Source organism: Macrotis lagotis, chromosome 1 (genome assembly GCF_037893015.1).
Source record: "Macrotis lagotis isolate mMagLag1 chromosome 1, bilby.v1.9.chrom.fasta, whole genome shotgun sequence".
Classification (NCBI taxonomy): Eukaryota; Metazoa; Chordata; class Mammalia; order Peramelemorphia; family Peramelidae; genus Macrotis; species Macrotis lagotis.
The window spans coordinates 606,253,812-606,263,783 of record NC_133658.1 but is presented as its reverse complement, the minus strand read 5'-3'; the positions used below and the strand labels follow the sequence as shown (position 1 = coordinate 606,263,783).

Sequence of the window (9,972 nt, the reverse complement as noted above, 5' to 3'; positions counted from 1 at the left end):
TTGGGTTTAGAAATCTATCCTAATCTACAGGGAAGGGGAGGGGTGGGTGTACAGGGAAAGGGAAAGATAAGGGAAGAAGTAACTGATAAATGTAAAGTGAAGGTATAAGTGAAAATAAACTGATCAACCTTAAAAGAAAAGTCAAAGGGGAATGGGAGTAAACTTTTGTTGAAGAGGAATAAGAGAAAAGGAAAGAGAAAAATTAAAAGGGGAAAGATTTCATGGAGGGAAATACAGAATTAGTAATCAACTGTAAATGTGAACGAGGCCAATGTCCCATAAAATAGAAGAGGATTGAAGAATGCATCCTCTTTGGTCTTTGGTACATATCCGAACATGACCAGTGTGATCTACAAAGAGAGTCACAGGCCAGAGGAGAAGCAAACAGGCAACTTTATTCTTCCAAGTCTAATGATTACATTTTCCCCAAGTCCCTTCTTTGTCCCTCCTGCTCCCTGCAATTATACTCTTGGCTACCAGCAAAAGCCACATAAAATAGCAACAGTTTCCAATCACAGAACAGCAAACAGCTCATGATTCAAGTGTGCACCAATTAGAAGAAAGCTCGTCACCACCCTGTTGCATGCCAGAAGAAGACAAACAGTGTTAGGCCACAAAGAGGAAGACTGGAAGTCACTTCCTGAACCAAGAGCACACACCTGATATGGCCTACGTGCAGAACATGCTGTACTTCCCTGTCCTTGTGTTTCAAAACAGTCTTTCAAAACTCAAGGACAACAGTCGTTCACATATGCTCAGGAATTCTCCGAGGTCTCATTGTTATTCAAGAGGAACTACATAATCAGCCTCTTGTCTCCTAACAAGGTTGGAGCAAAATATAATATGCCTCAGCTGAAGTAAAAAAAAATAAGGAGCAAAAATCCTGATCTCAGGCACCATTTTTAATAAAATTATATCATTAGTAAACATGCATACACCTAGTGGTATAGCAACCAAATTCCTAGAAGAGAAGTTGAAGGAATTACAAGAATACATAGACAGGAAAACTATAATAACAGGGGCCTCAATTTTCTTTTCTCAGAACAAGAAAAATCTAATCATAAAATAAAGAAGAAGCAAGATAAGAAGGTAAGAAAGAAGATAAGAAAACTTAGATATGATAGACCTCTGGAGAAAACTGAATGAGGAAACAAAAGAATATACATTTTTTCTCAGCAGTATATGGCACCACTACTAAAACTGACCATATACTAGAGCACAAAAACCTTATGATCAAATGCAGAAAGACATTTGAGGTAGAAGTAATAAATGCACACTTCCTAAACTATGATACAATAAAAATTACATGTAATAAAATATCAGGGAAAGATAAATCAAGAACTATTTAGAAATTAAGTAGCTTTATCTTGAATAATGTGTGAATCAAACAGTAAATAATAGAAATAATCAGTAATTATATCCAAGAAAATGATCCTAATGAGACATCATACCAAAATTTATGGGATGTAGTAAAGGCAGTTTTGAGGGTGAACATTATATCTATAAAAGTCTCTATGAGTAAAGTAGAGAAAGAGGAAATCAATGGATTGGGTATGCAACTAAAAAACTTGTAAAAGAAGAAATTGAAGATGCTCAATTAAATATCAAATTAGAAATTCTGAAAATTAAGAGAGATTAATAAAATTAAAAGCAAAAAATAATTGATCTCATTAATAAGACTAAATGTTGGTTTTATGTAAAACTCAATAAAATATACAAGATTTTGGTTAATCTGAATTTAAAAAAAAGAAAGAAGATAACCATATTACTACTATCTAATTTAATTTTTTAAATTTTTTTTTTAGATTTTTTATTTTTTTGCAAGGCAATGGGGTTAAGTGGCTTGCCCAAGGCCACACAGCTAGGTAATTATTAAGTGTCTGAGACCAGATTTGAACCCAGGTACTTCTGACTCCAAGGCCTGTGCTTTATCCACTATGCCATCTACCCAACCCCAAAATATTCTTGAATAAGAAAGTAATATAGTCCTTGAAAGAATCCACCAATCACCCCTTGAAAATGATTCCAAAATTAAAAAATAACAAAATGACCAAAAAAATCTAAGGAATATTTTAGTCAAATTCCAGAATTATAAGTTAAAAGAAAAAATATTGCAAGAAGAGCAAATGAAACAACTCAAATATCAAGGAGCCCCAGTAAGGATTCAACAGATCTAGCAATTTTAACATTAAATAATAGTAGGTGCTAGAATATGATTTATATAGATGTCAAAGAAATTTGGATTACAAACAAGAATCAACTACTATGCAAAATGCAGCATATTTTTTGAGGGAAAATATGAATATTCAATGAAGTAGGGGACTGTGAAATTTTCACGATAAAAAGATCAGGATTGACCAGAAAAATTCCATCTTCAACTACAAGACTCAAGATATGTTTAAAAAACCAAATGGGAGGAAAAGTATTGGTCAATAATACTAAATTGTTTACATCACTAGAAAGATCATAGTTGTAAGTCTTGAGAATAGTATTTCAATGGAGATGGTTGGAAGTAGTATATTTAGATGGAGAATGTGGGATGTTGATAATCATGTGATGTTATTAAAAATAATTCAGACATAAAAATAATCAAAACATATACTGGAAGGAGTATGCAGGAAAGAGTAAATCACATCACATGAAGAGGAACAAAGAGCTTGTTACAGTAGAGGAAAAGGTGTAGGCATTGATTGAATATTATACTTAAAAGATCTGGCCCATAGAAGGATTAACATTCACTCTCAATTGGTTTTAGAAATTTATATTGTTCTGGCAGTTTTGAGGGGAAAGGGGAAAGAAAGGGATGAACAAGTTTGATAGAAGGGAGAGCAAATGTAGAGGGAGAGGAAAGAAAAAGGTGGACTGAAGGGGGTGATAGTCAAAAGTAAAATATTGATGAGGAGGGAAAAGGTGGGGAAAAAGTATAAATGGGGAAAATAAATGAGAGAAAAACAGGGTCAGTGAGCATAACTGTGAATGTGAATGGGATGGACTCTCCCAGAAAACAAAAGCAAATAACAGAGTGAATAAAAAACCAGTATCCTATAATATGCTGTTTACAAGAAGCATATTTAAAGCAGAGAGATACATACAGACCAAAGGTGAAAAAATGGAGTAAAATATATTATTCTTTAATTAAAATAAAAAAGAAAGAAGACTGGAATAAAATATATTATTCTTTGATTAAAATAAAAAAGAAAGAAGTATGATTAATAATCCTGATCTTAGACAAAGCTAAAATAAAAATTGTCTTAATTTGGAGAAAAGGAAGGGAACTACATCTTGCTAAAAGTTACTAGGGTCAATGAAATAATATCAATACTAAATATATATGAACCAAGTACTAAATATATTGCACCAAGGGAAACATTCCTTGAGGAGAAGTTGAGTGAGTTATAAGAAGAAATAGACAGTAAAACTATTGTAGTGCAGGACTCAACTTCCCCTTTCTCAGAATTAGCTAAATCTAACCACTAATTAAACAAGAAAGAAGTGAAAGAAGTGAACAGAAATTTAGAAAAGTTTGATATAATAACCTTCTAGAGAAATTGAGAAAGATAAAAAAGAATAGAGGAGACTTTCAGCCAAGATGGTGGAGAGAGGAGAGGCACTGTTTTAAGCTCTCATGGCTTTCCCTCAGATGAGCATGGACCAAGCCCCTTAAAACATTTTGTAATCACAGAACCCAGACAAAAACCAAGATGAACAGCTTCCAACAAGATCTGTTTCAGGGGCATGTGGGTTTGCTGGGATAGATAGCAGAGACCCAGCTCAGGAATGGTGCGGTAAGGTCCAGGGACTGATCTGAGAATAGTGGCAGAAGCATTTGCTATCTGCATAGTGGGCAGGATAGCTCCAGGGTATTGCACCAAGACATCTTTCTGGTCAACTCAGTTGGTCTGTAAAACCTGGACTGGAACCTCCATGTTTTCAGCAGAGTCCACATGTTTCCAGCTGAGTCTGCTCTACCCAGCCACCCCAATTCCTGTGAGAGAACAAGACAGTCTCCAGAACAAACAGCTTTGCCTTGGTGTTTGCACCTTACCCTGAGTTTCAGGTGTGGGCAGCAGAGCTGACTGGAGATTAAGTAGATTAACTATCTAGCCCAAGATCCAAGCCCATATTGTTTCAGGGCAGCCTAGATAGTGTAGCCCTAACTTCCCACCCCTCCCAGGCCTAGGGAGCAAGCCACTAATCACAGCCAAGCCAGAGAAAGCCTTAGCAATCCCCTAAACTCCAACTGCTGAATAACCCCTGAAGTGTACAAAGCTTCTAAGGTCCTCAACACTGAAGATCTGTGAATCATCCCCCCCCCCAGCATTAATCCTGAAGGAAAGGAACCAAAATGAAGAAAGGCCAGCATAAAGGTGGGGTCCATTGAATGTTATGTTGAAAATAAGGATCCTAACGTAGAGAGGAAAAGAACTTCAGAGGAGAGTATGAATTGGTCTCCAAACAAGAAATACTTTTTAGAAGAAATCAGAAAGGAGTTCATGAATCAAGTAGAAAAATAAGGAAAAGAAATGCAAGAGAAAATTAACATCTTACAAGATAACAAATCCTTTGAAAGTACAATTGAATAACTGCAAAATTAAAATAATTCTCTTAAAAAAAGCAAATCAAAACTCCTTCAAAAATAGTTTTATCAATTGGAAAAGGAGATGCAAAAGATAAATGAAGAAACTCCTTTAAAATAAGATTGAAATCTAGGAAACTAATGACTTTGTGAGACACCAAGAATCTGTTAAACAAAACCAAAAAATGAAAAAATAAATAGAAGAAAATGTAAAATACCTCATTAGCAAAACAATAGGCCTGGAAAAGGGATCCAGGAATGACAATGCAAAAATTATAGGACTTCCTGAAAACCTGGAAGAGAAAAAAAGCACAGACTCAATACTTCAGGATATAGTGAAGGAGAAGTGTCCTGATATCCTGGAAGCAGATAGCAAAATAATCATTGATAGAATACATTGAACCCCTCCTAAAAGTGATCCCAAAGTAATAAGCAAACAAACAAAAACTCCAAGTAACATTGAAACCTATCTCTAGAACTAACAGATCAAGAAGAAAATCTTGCAAGCAGCCAGAAAAATACAATTAAAATACCAAGGAACCACAGTTAGAATTACACAGGACCTGGTTGCATAAACATTAAGAGCAAGGGATACAATTTTCTAGAGAGCAAGGGAGCTTAGAATTCAGCTGAGTATTCACTATCCAGAAAAACTTAGCCTTCACTTCTGGGGGTAAAGATGGACATTTAAAGAAATAAATTCAATTTTTTTCCTGTTGAAAAGTTAAACAGAAAATTAGGTATTCAAACAGCAGACTCAAGAGATACATGAAAAGGTAAACAGGGGAAAAGAAAAAAAACGACTTGTTCAATAATATGAGACTACCTATATATATCTGGCTAGGAGATTCTCAAAGATCTTGAGAATTGTAACTCTATTAGAGAGAATTATAGACCCTGAAGTAATGGACATTCATGACTTATCTGTGACTCTGATGGAATTAGTTAAAATAATATCTCCTTAAAAAAGAGGGACAGTAAAGAGACATGTAGAAGGAGAAGATTGAATGGGGTAAATTAAATCACATAAAGAAGTTCAAAACTTATTGCAATAGAGTGGAAGAAGGGAGGAGGTTAGAACTGTATGAATCTTACTTTTTTCCAGATTTGGCTGAAAGAGGGTTTAACACACACTCAATTGAGTTTAGAAACATATCACAATTTTTCAAATGAAAAATTAAAGTGCTACATAATCAAATAAAAAATGATCCAAATCATTATCAATTAGAGAAATTCAAATAAAAACAGCTTTGTGGTATCATCTCACACCTATCAGATTGGCCAAGATGAGAAAAAGGGAAAATGATTAATGTTGGAGACATTGTGGGAGCATTAGGACATTAATGATTTGGTGGTGTAGTTGTAAACAGATCCAACCATACTGAGAATAATCTGAAATAAGGACCAAAGAAAAATGAAAATGTTCATCCCCTTTGACCCAGCAATTCCAATTCTGGGCCTATATCCAGAAGAAATCATTAAAATTAGGAAAAGTCCCACATGCTTTAAAATATCATAGCAACTCTTTTTGTAGTGGCAAAGAATTGGAAATCGAGGGGATACCCATCAATTGGGGAATGACTAAAATAGTGATGGTACATGAATACTATGGACTATTATTGTTCTAATAGAAATTATAAATGGGCAAACTCTAGAGAAGCATGGAATGATTTATAGTTTCTAGTCCTGAGTGAAGTAAGTAGAATGAAGAGAACAATGAACACATTAATAACAGCATCTTGAGATGATCAACCTTGATGGAAGCAGCTCTTCTCAGCAGTTCAGAGAGTTAGGACAGCCAGTTGGTTATGGACAATATTATCCCTATCCAGAGGAAGTAAAATAAAACAACACAAAATAACACACGCAAAAAATCAAAAACAAAAAAAAAAAACAACTGTTCTGTATCTGATGAACAATTTATAAAAATTATTTAGTATGTATCTCTTTCCCTTAATCCTAATTTCTCTTACTGAAAATGATGAACCTGTAATTATATTTATCAAAAATATGTATATACAATGCTAACCAGATTGTTCATCACTGAAGGGAAGGGAGTGACAAGGAAGGATAGAAGGAAATTTTGTAATTTAAAAATATACATGTGCATGTGCTTGAAAAAATACATAAAAACCTTATCTTACCTTTTAAATCTTAAAAGGGGAAAAGGGTGGAAAGGAGGCATTGACAGAAGGAAGGAAAGAAAAAAGGGGCAACGAAAAAGGGGAAAAAAAGAAGGGGAGGTTGGTAGAAGGGGACAAATACCCAAAAGGAGGTGGTTTTCAGAAGCAAAATACTGGGGAAAAGTTCAAATGGAGGGAAGATAGCAAGGCAATAAAGAGTTATTAATTGTAATTTTGAATGTGAGATGGATGGACTTTCCCAGAAAACCTAGGCAGGTAGGGACTTCCAGCCAAGATGATAGAGAGAATCCAGGCACTGTGCTAAGGTCTCCTGGCTTTCCCTTAGAACTACATGAAATGAGCCTCTTAACAGAATTCTAATCCACAAAATCCAGAAAGAGCAAAAGAGAAGAATATCTACCAACAAGGTCTGTCTTAGGGAACATGGGTGATCTGGGGACAGAGAGCAGATAGCCAGCTCAGGGGCAGTGGGGTGAGATCTGGACTCACCTCAGGACAGCTGTGGAAGCTTTTGGCTTTGTAATAAGGCATGAGAGTACCAGCAATGTTGGAAGGAGAGTTACAGTGCAGTAGGCAGGAGAGCTCAGGTGTGGCTAGACATCAATTTGGTCAGCTCTGCTAAACTGGAAGACTAGGGCCCAGTCCCTGTCCTTCCCCCATCCTTGTGACAGAAAAGGGACTGTTCCCAGAACAAACGCACTAACAACTTCCACAAATCCCTAGGCTCCAGTGTGGGCAGCAGATCTCTCTCTCTCTCTCTCTCTCTCTCTCTCTCTCTCTCTCTCTCTCTCCCTCTCTCTCTCTCCCTCTCTCTCTCTCTCTCTCTCTCTCTCTCTCTCTCTCTCTCTCTCTCTCTCTCTCTCCCTCTCTCTCCCTCCCTCTCTCTCTCTCTCTCTCTCTCTCTCTCTCTCTCTCTCCCTCTCCCTCTCTCTCTCTCTCTCTCTCTCTCTCCCTCTCTCTCTCTCTCTCTCTCTCTCTCTCTCTCTCTCTCTCTCTCTCTCTCTCTCTCTCTCTCTCTCTCTCTCTCTCTCTCTCTCTCTCTCTACTAATTGAATAAGATTAAATACATAGACTGTGGGCACAGTTCACCTTGATCAAGGATAATTCAGAACCTGCTGCTCCCTCCAATCCCTGAGGTCTAGGAAATGGGCAACAAATCAAAGGCACAGATGCTCCAAAGAAAGCCTGTAGCACCTCTTACTGTTCGGCCCCCTTGGAGTTATTAAATCCAGTCAGCAAAGCCTCTAGGGTTTTCAGTAAATTGGAACATCAAGGACTAGTTTACCTGTCAGATCTATGGAAAGGGGAGCCGTTTATGACTAAGGAAGAGTTGGAGAACATGACCAAAAAACAATTAGATGATTTTGATTACATTAAATTAAAAAGCTTTTGCACAGATAAAACCAATGTAACCAACATCAAAAGAAATGTAGTAAATTGGGAAACAATCTTTGCAAATAACAATTCTGACAAAGGACACATTTCTAAAATATACAGAGGACTGAGTCATATTTTTAAAACAAAAAGCCATTCCCCAATTGACAAATGGTCAAAGGATATGCAAAGGCAATTTACAGATGAGGAGATCAAAGCAATCTATAGCCATATATAAAAATGCTCTAAATCATTAATTATTAGAGAATTGCAAATTAAAGCTTCTCTGAGGTACCACCTCACACCTCTCAGATTGGCCAATATGACCAGAAAGGATAATGATCATTGTTGGAAGGGTTGTGGGAAATCTGGGAGAATATTGCACTGTTGGTGGAGTGGTGAATTCATCCAATCCTTCTGGAGAGTAATTTGGAACTATGCCCAAAGGGCAACAAAAATGTGCATACCCTTTGACCTAGCAATACCACTACTGGGTCTATACCCTGAAGAGATGATGAAAAAGGTTAAAAAAATTACTTGTACAAAAATATTTATAGCAGCCCTGTTTGTGGTGGCAAAGAATTGGAAATCAAGTAAATGTCCTTCAGTTGGGGAATGGTTTAGCAATGGTGTATGTATGTCATGAAACACTATTGTTCTATTAGAAACCAGGAGGGACTGGATTTCAGGAAGCCTGGAGGGATTTGCATGAACTAATGCTGAGTGAGATGAGCAGAACCAGAAAAACACTGTACACCCTAACAGTAACATGGGAGTGATGATCAACCTTGAAGGACTTGCTCATTCCATCAGTGCAACAACTGGGAACAATTTTTGGCTGTCTGCAAAGGCGAGTGCCATCTGTATCCAGATAAGGAGCTGTGCAGCTTGAACAAAGTTCAAGGACTATTCCCTTTAATTTAGGGAAAAAACAGGTATCTTATTGTCTGATTTTGTTACCTCTTAGATTTCTTGTCTCTTCTTTAAGGATATGATTTCTCTCTCATCACACCCAATTTGGAACAAGGTTCAACATAGAAACAAAGTAAAGACTGACAGATTGCTTTCTGTGGGGGTGGGGGGAGGGAAGTAAGATTGGGGGGGGGGAAATTGTAAAACTCAATATCTTTAATAAAAATAAATTTTAAAAAATGAACAGTAGTGTTCCATAGCATACATTTACCACAATTTTTCAGCCATTCCCCAATTGTTGGAAATTCACTCTATTTCCAATTCTTTGCTACCACAAACAGAGCTGCTATGAATATTTTTGTACAAGTGATGGTTTTACCCTTTTGCATGATCTCTTCAGGGTAAAGACCCAGTAATGCTATTGCTGGATCAAAGAATATGCACATTTTTATTGCCTCTTGGGCATAATTCCAGAGAGCTCTCCAGAAAGGTTGGATGAGTTTGCAGCTCCACCAACAATCTATTAGTGTCCCAGATTTCCCATATCCCTTCCAACATTGAACATTCTCCTTTCTGTTCATATTGACCAATCTGATAGTTGGGAGATTATACCTCAGTGATGCTTTAATTTGCAATTTTCTAATCAATAATGATTTAAAGCAATTTTTCCTGTAATATGATCATATGATTTCTGATGGGTTTGTTGTTGATATAATAGAGTATACTAACAGTTTTCCTAATATTGAACCAACCCTGCATTTCTGGAATAAATCCTACTTGATCACGATGTATTATCCTAGTGATAACTTGTTGTAATCATTTAGCTAAGATTTTATTTAAGATTTTTGCATCTATATTCATCAGGGAATATGTCTATAATTTTCTTTCTCTGTTTTATCTCTTCCTGGTTTAGGTAACAGTACCATATTGGATTCATAGAAAGAGGCAGAGTTCCATCTTTCCCTA

General features: G+C 36.4%; 1 pseudogene; it reads left to right on the top strand.

The window, feature by feature from the left end:
- Window positions 1–336: 336 nt before the first annotated feature.
- LOC141505719 (neutral amino acid transporter A pseudogene) overlaps window positions 337–9,972 on the top strand; it is a 56,052-nt pseudogene continuing 46,416 nt past the window's right edge.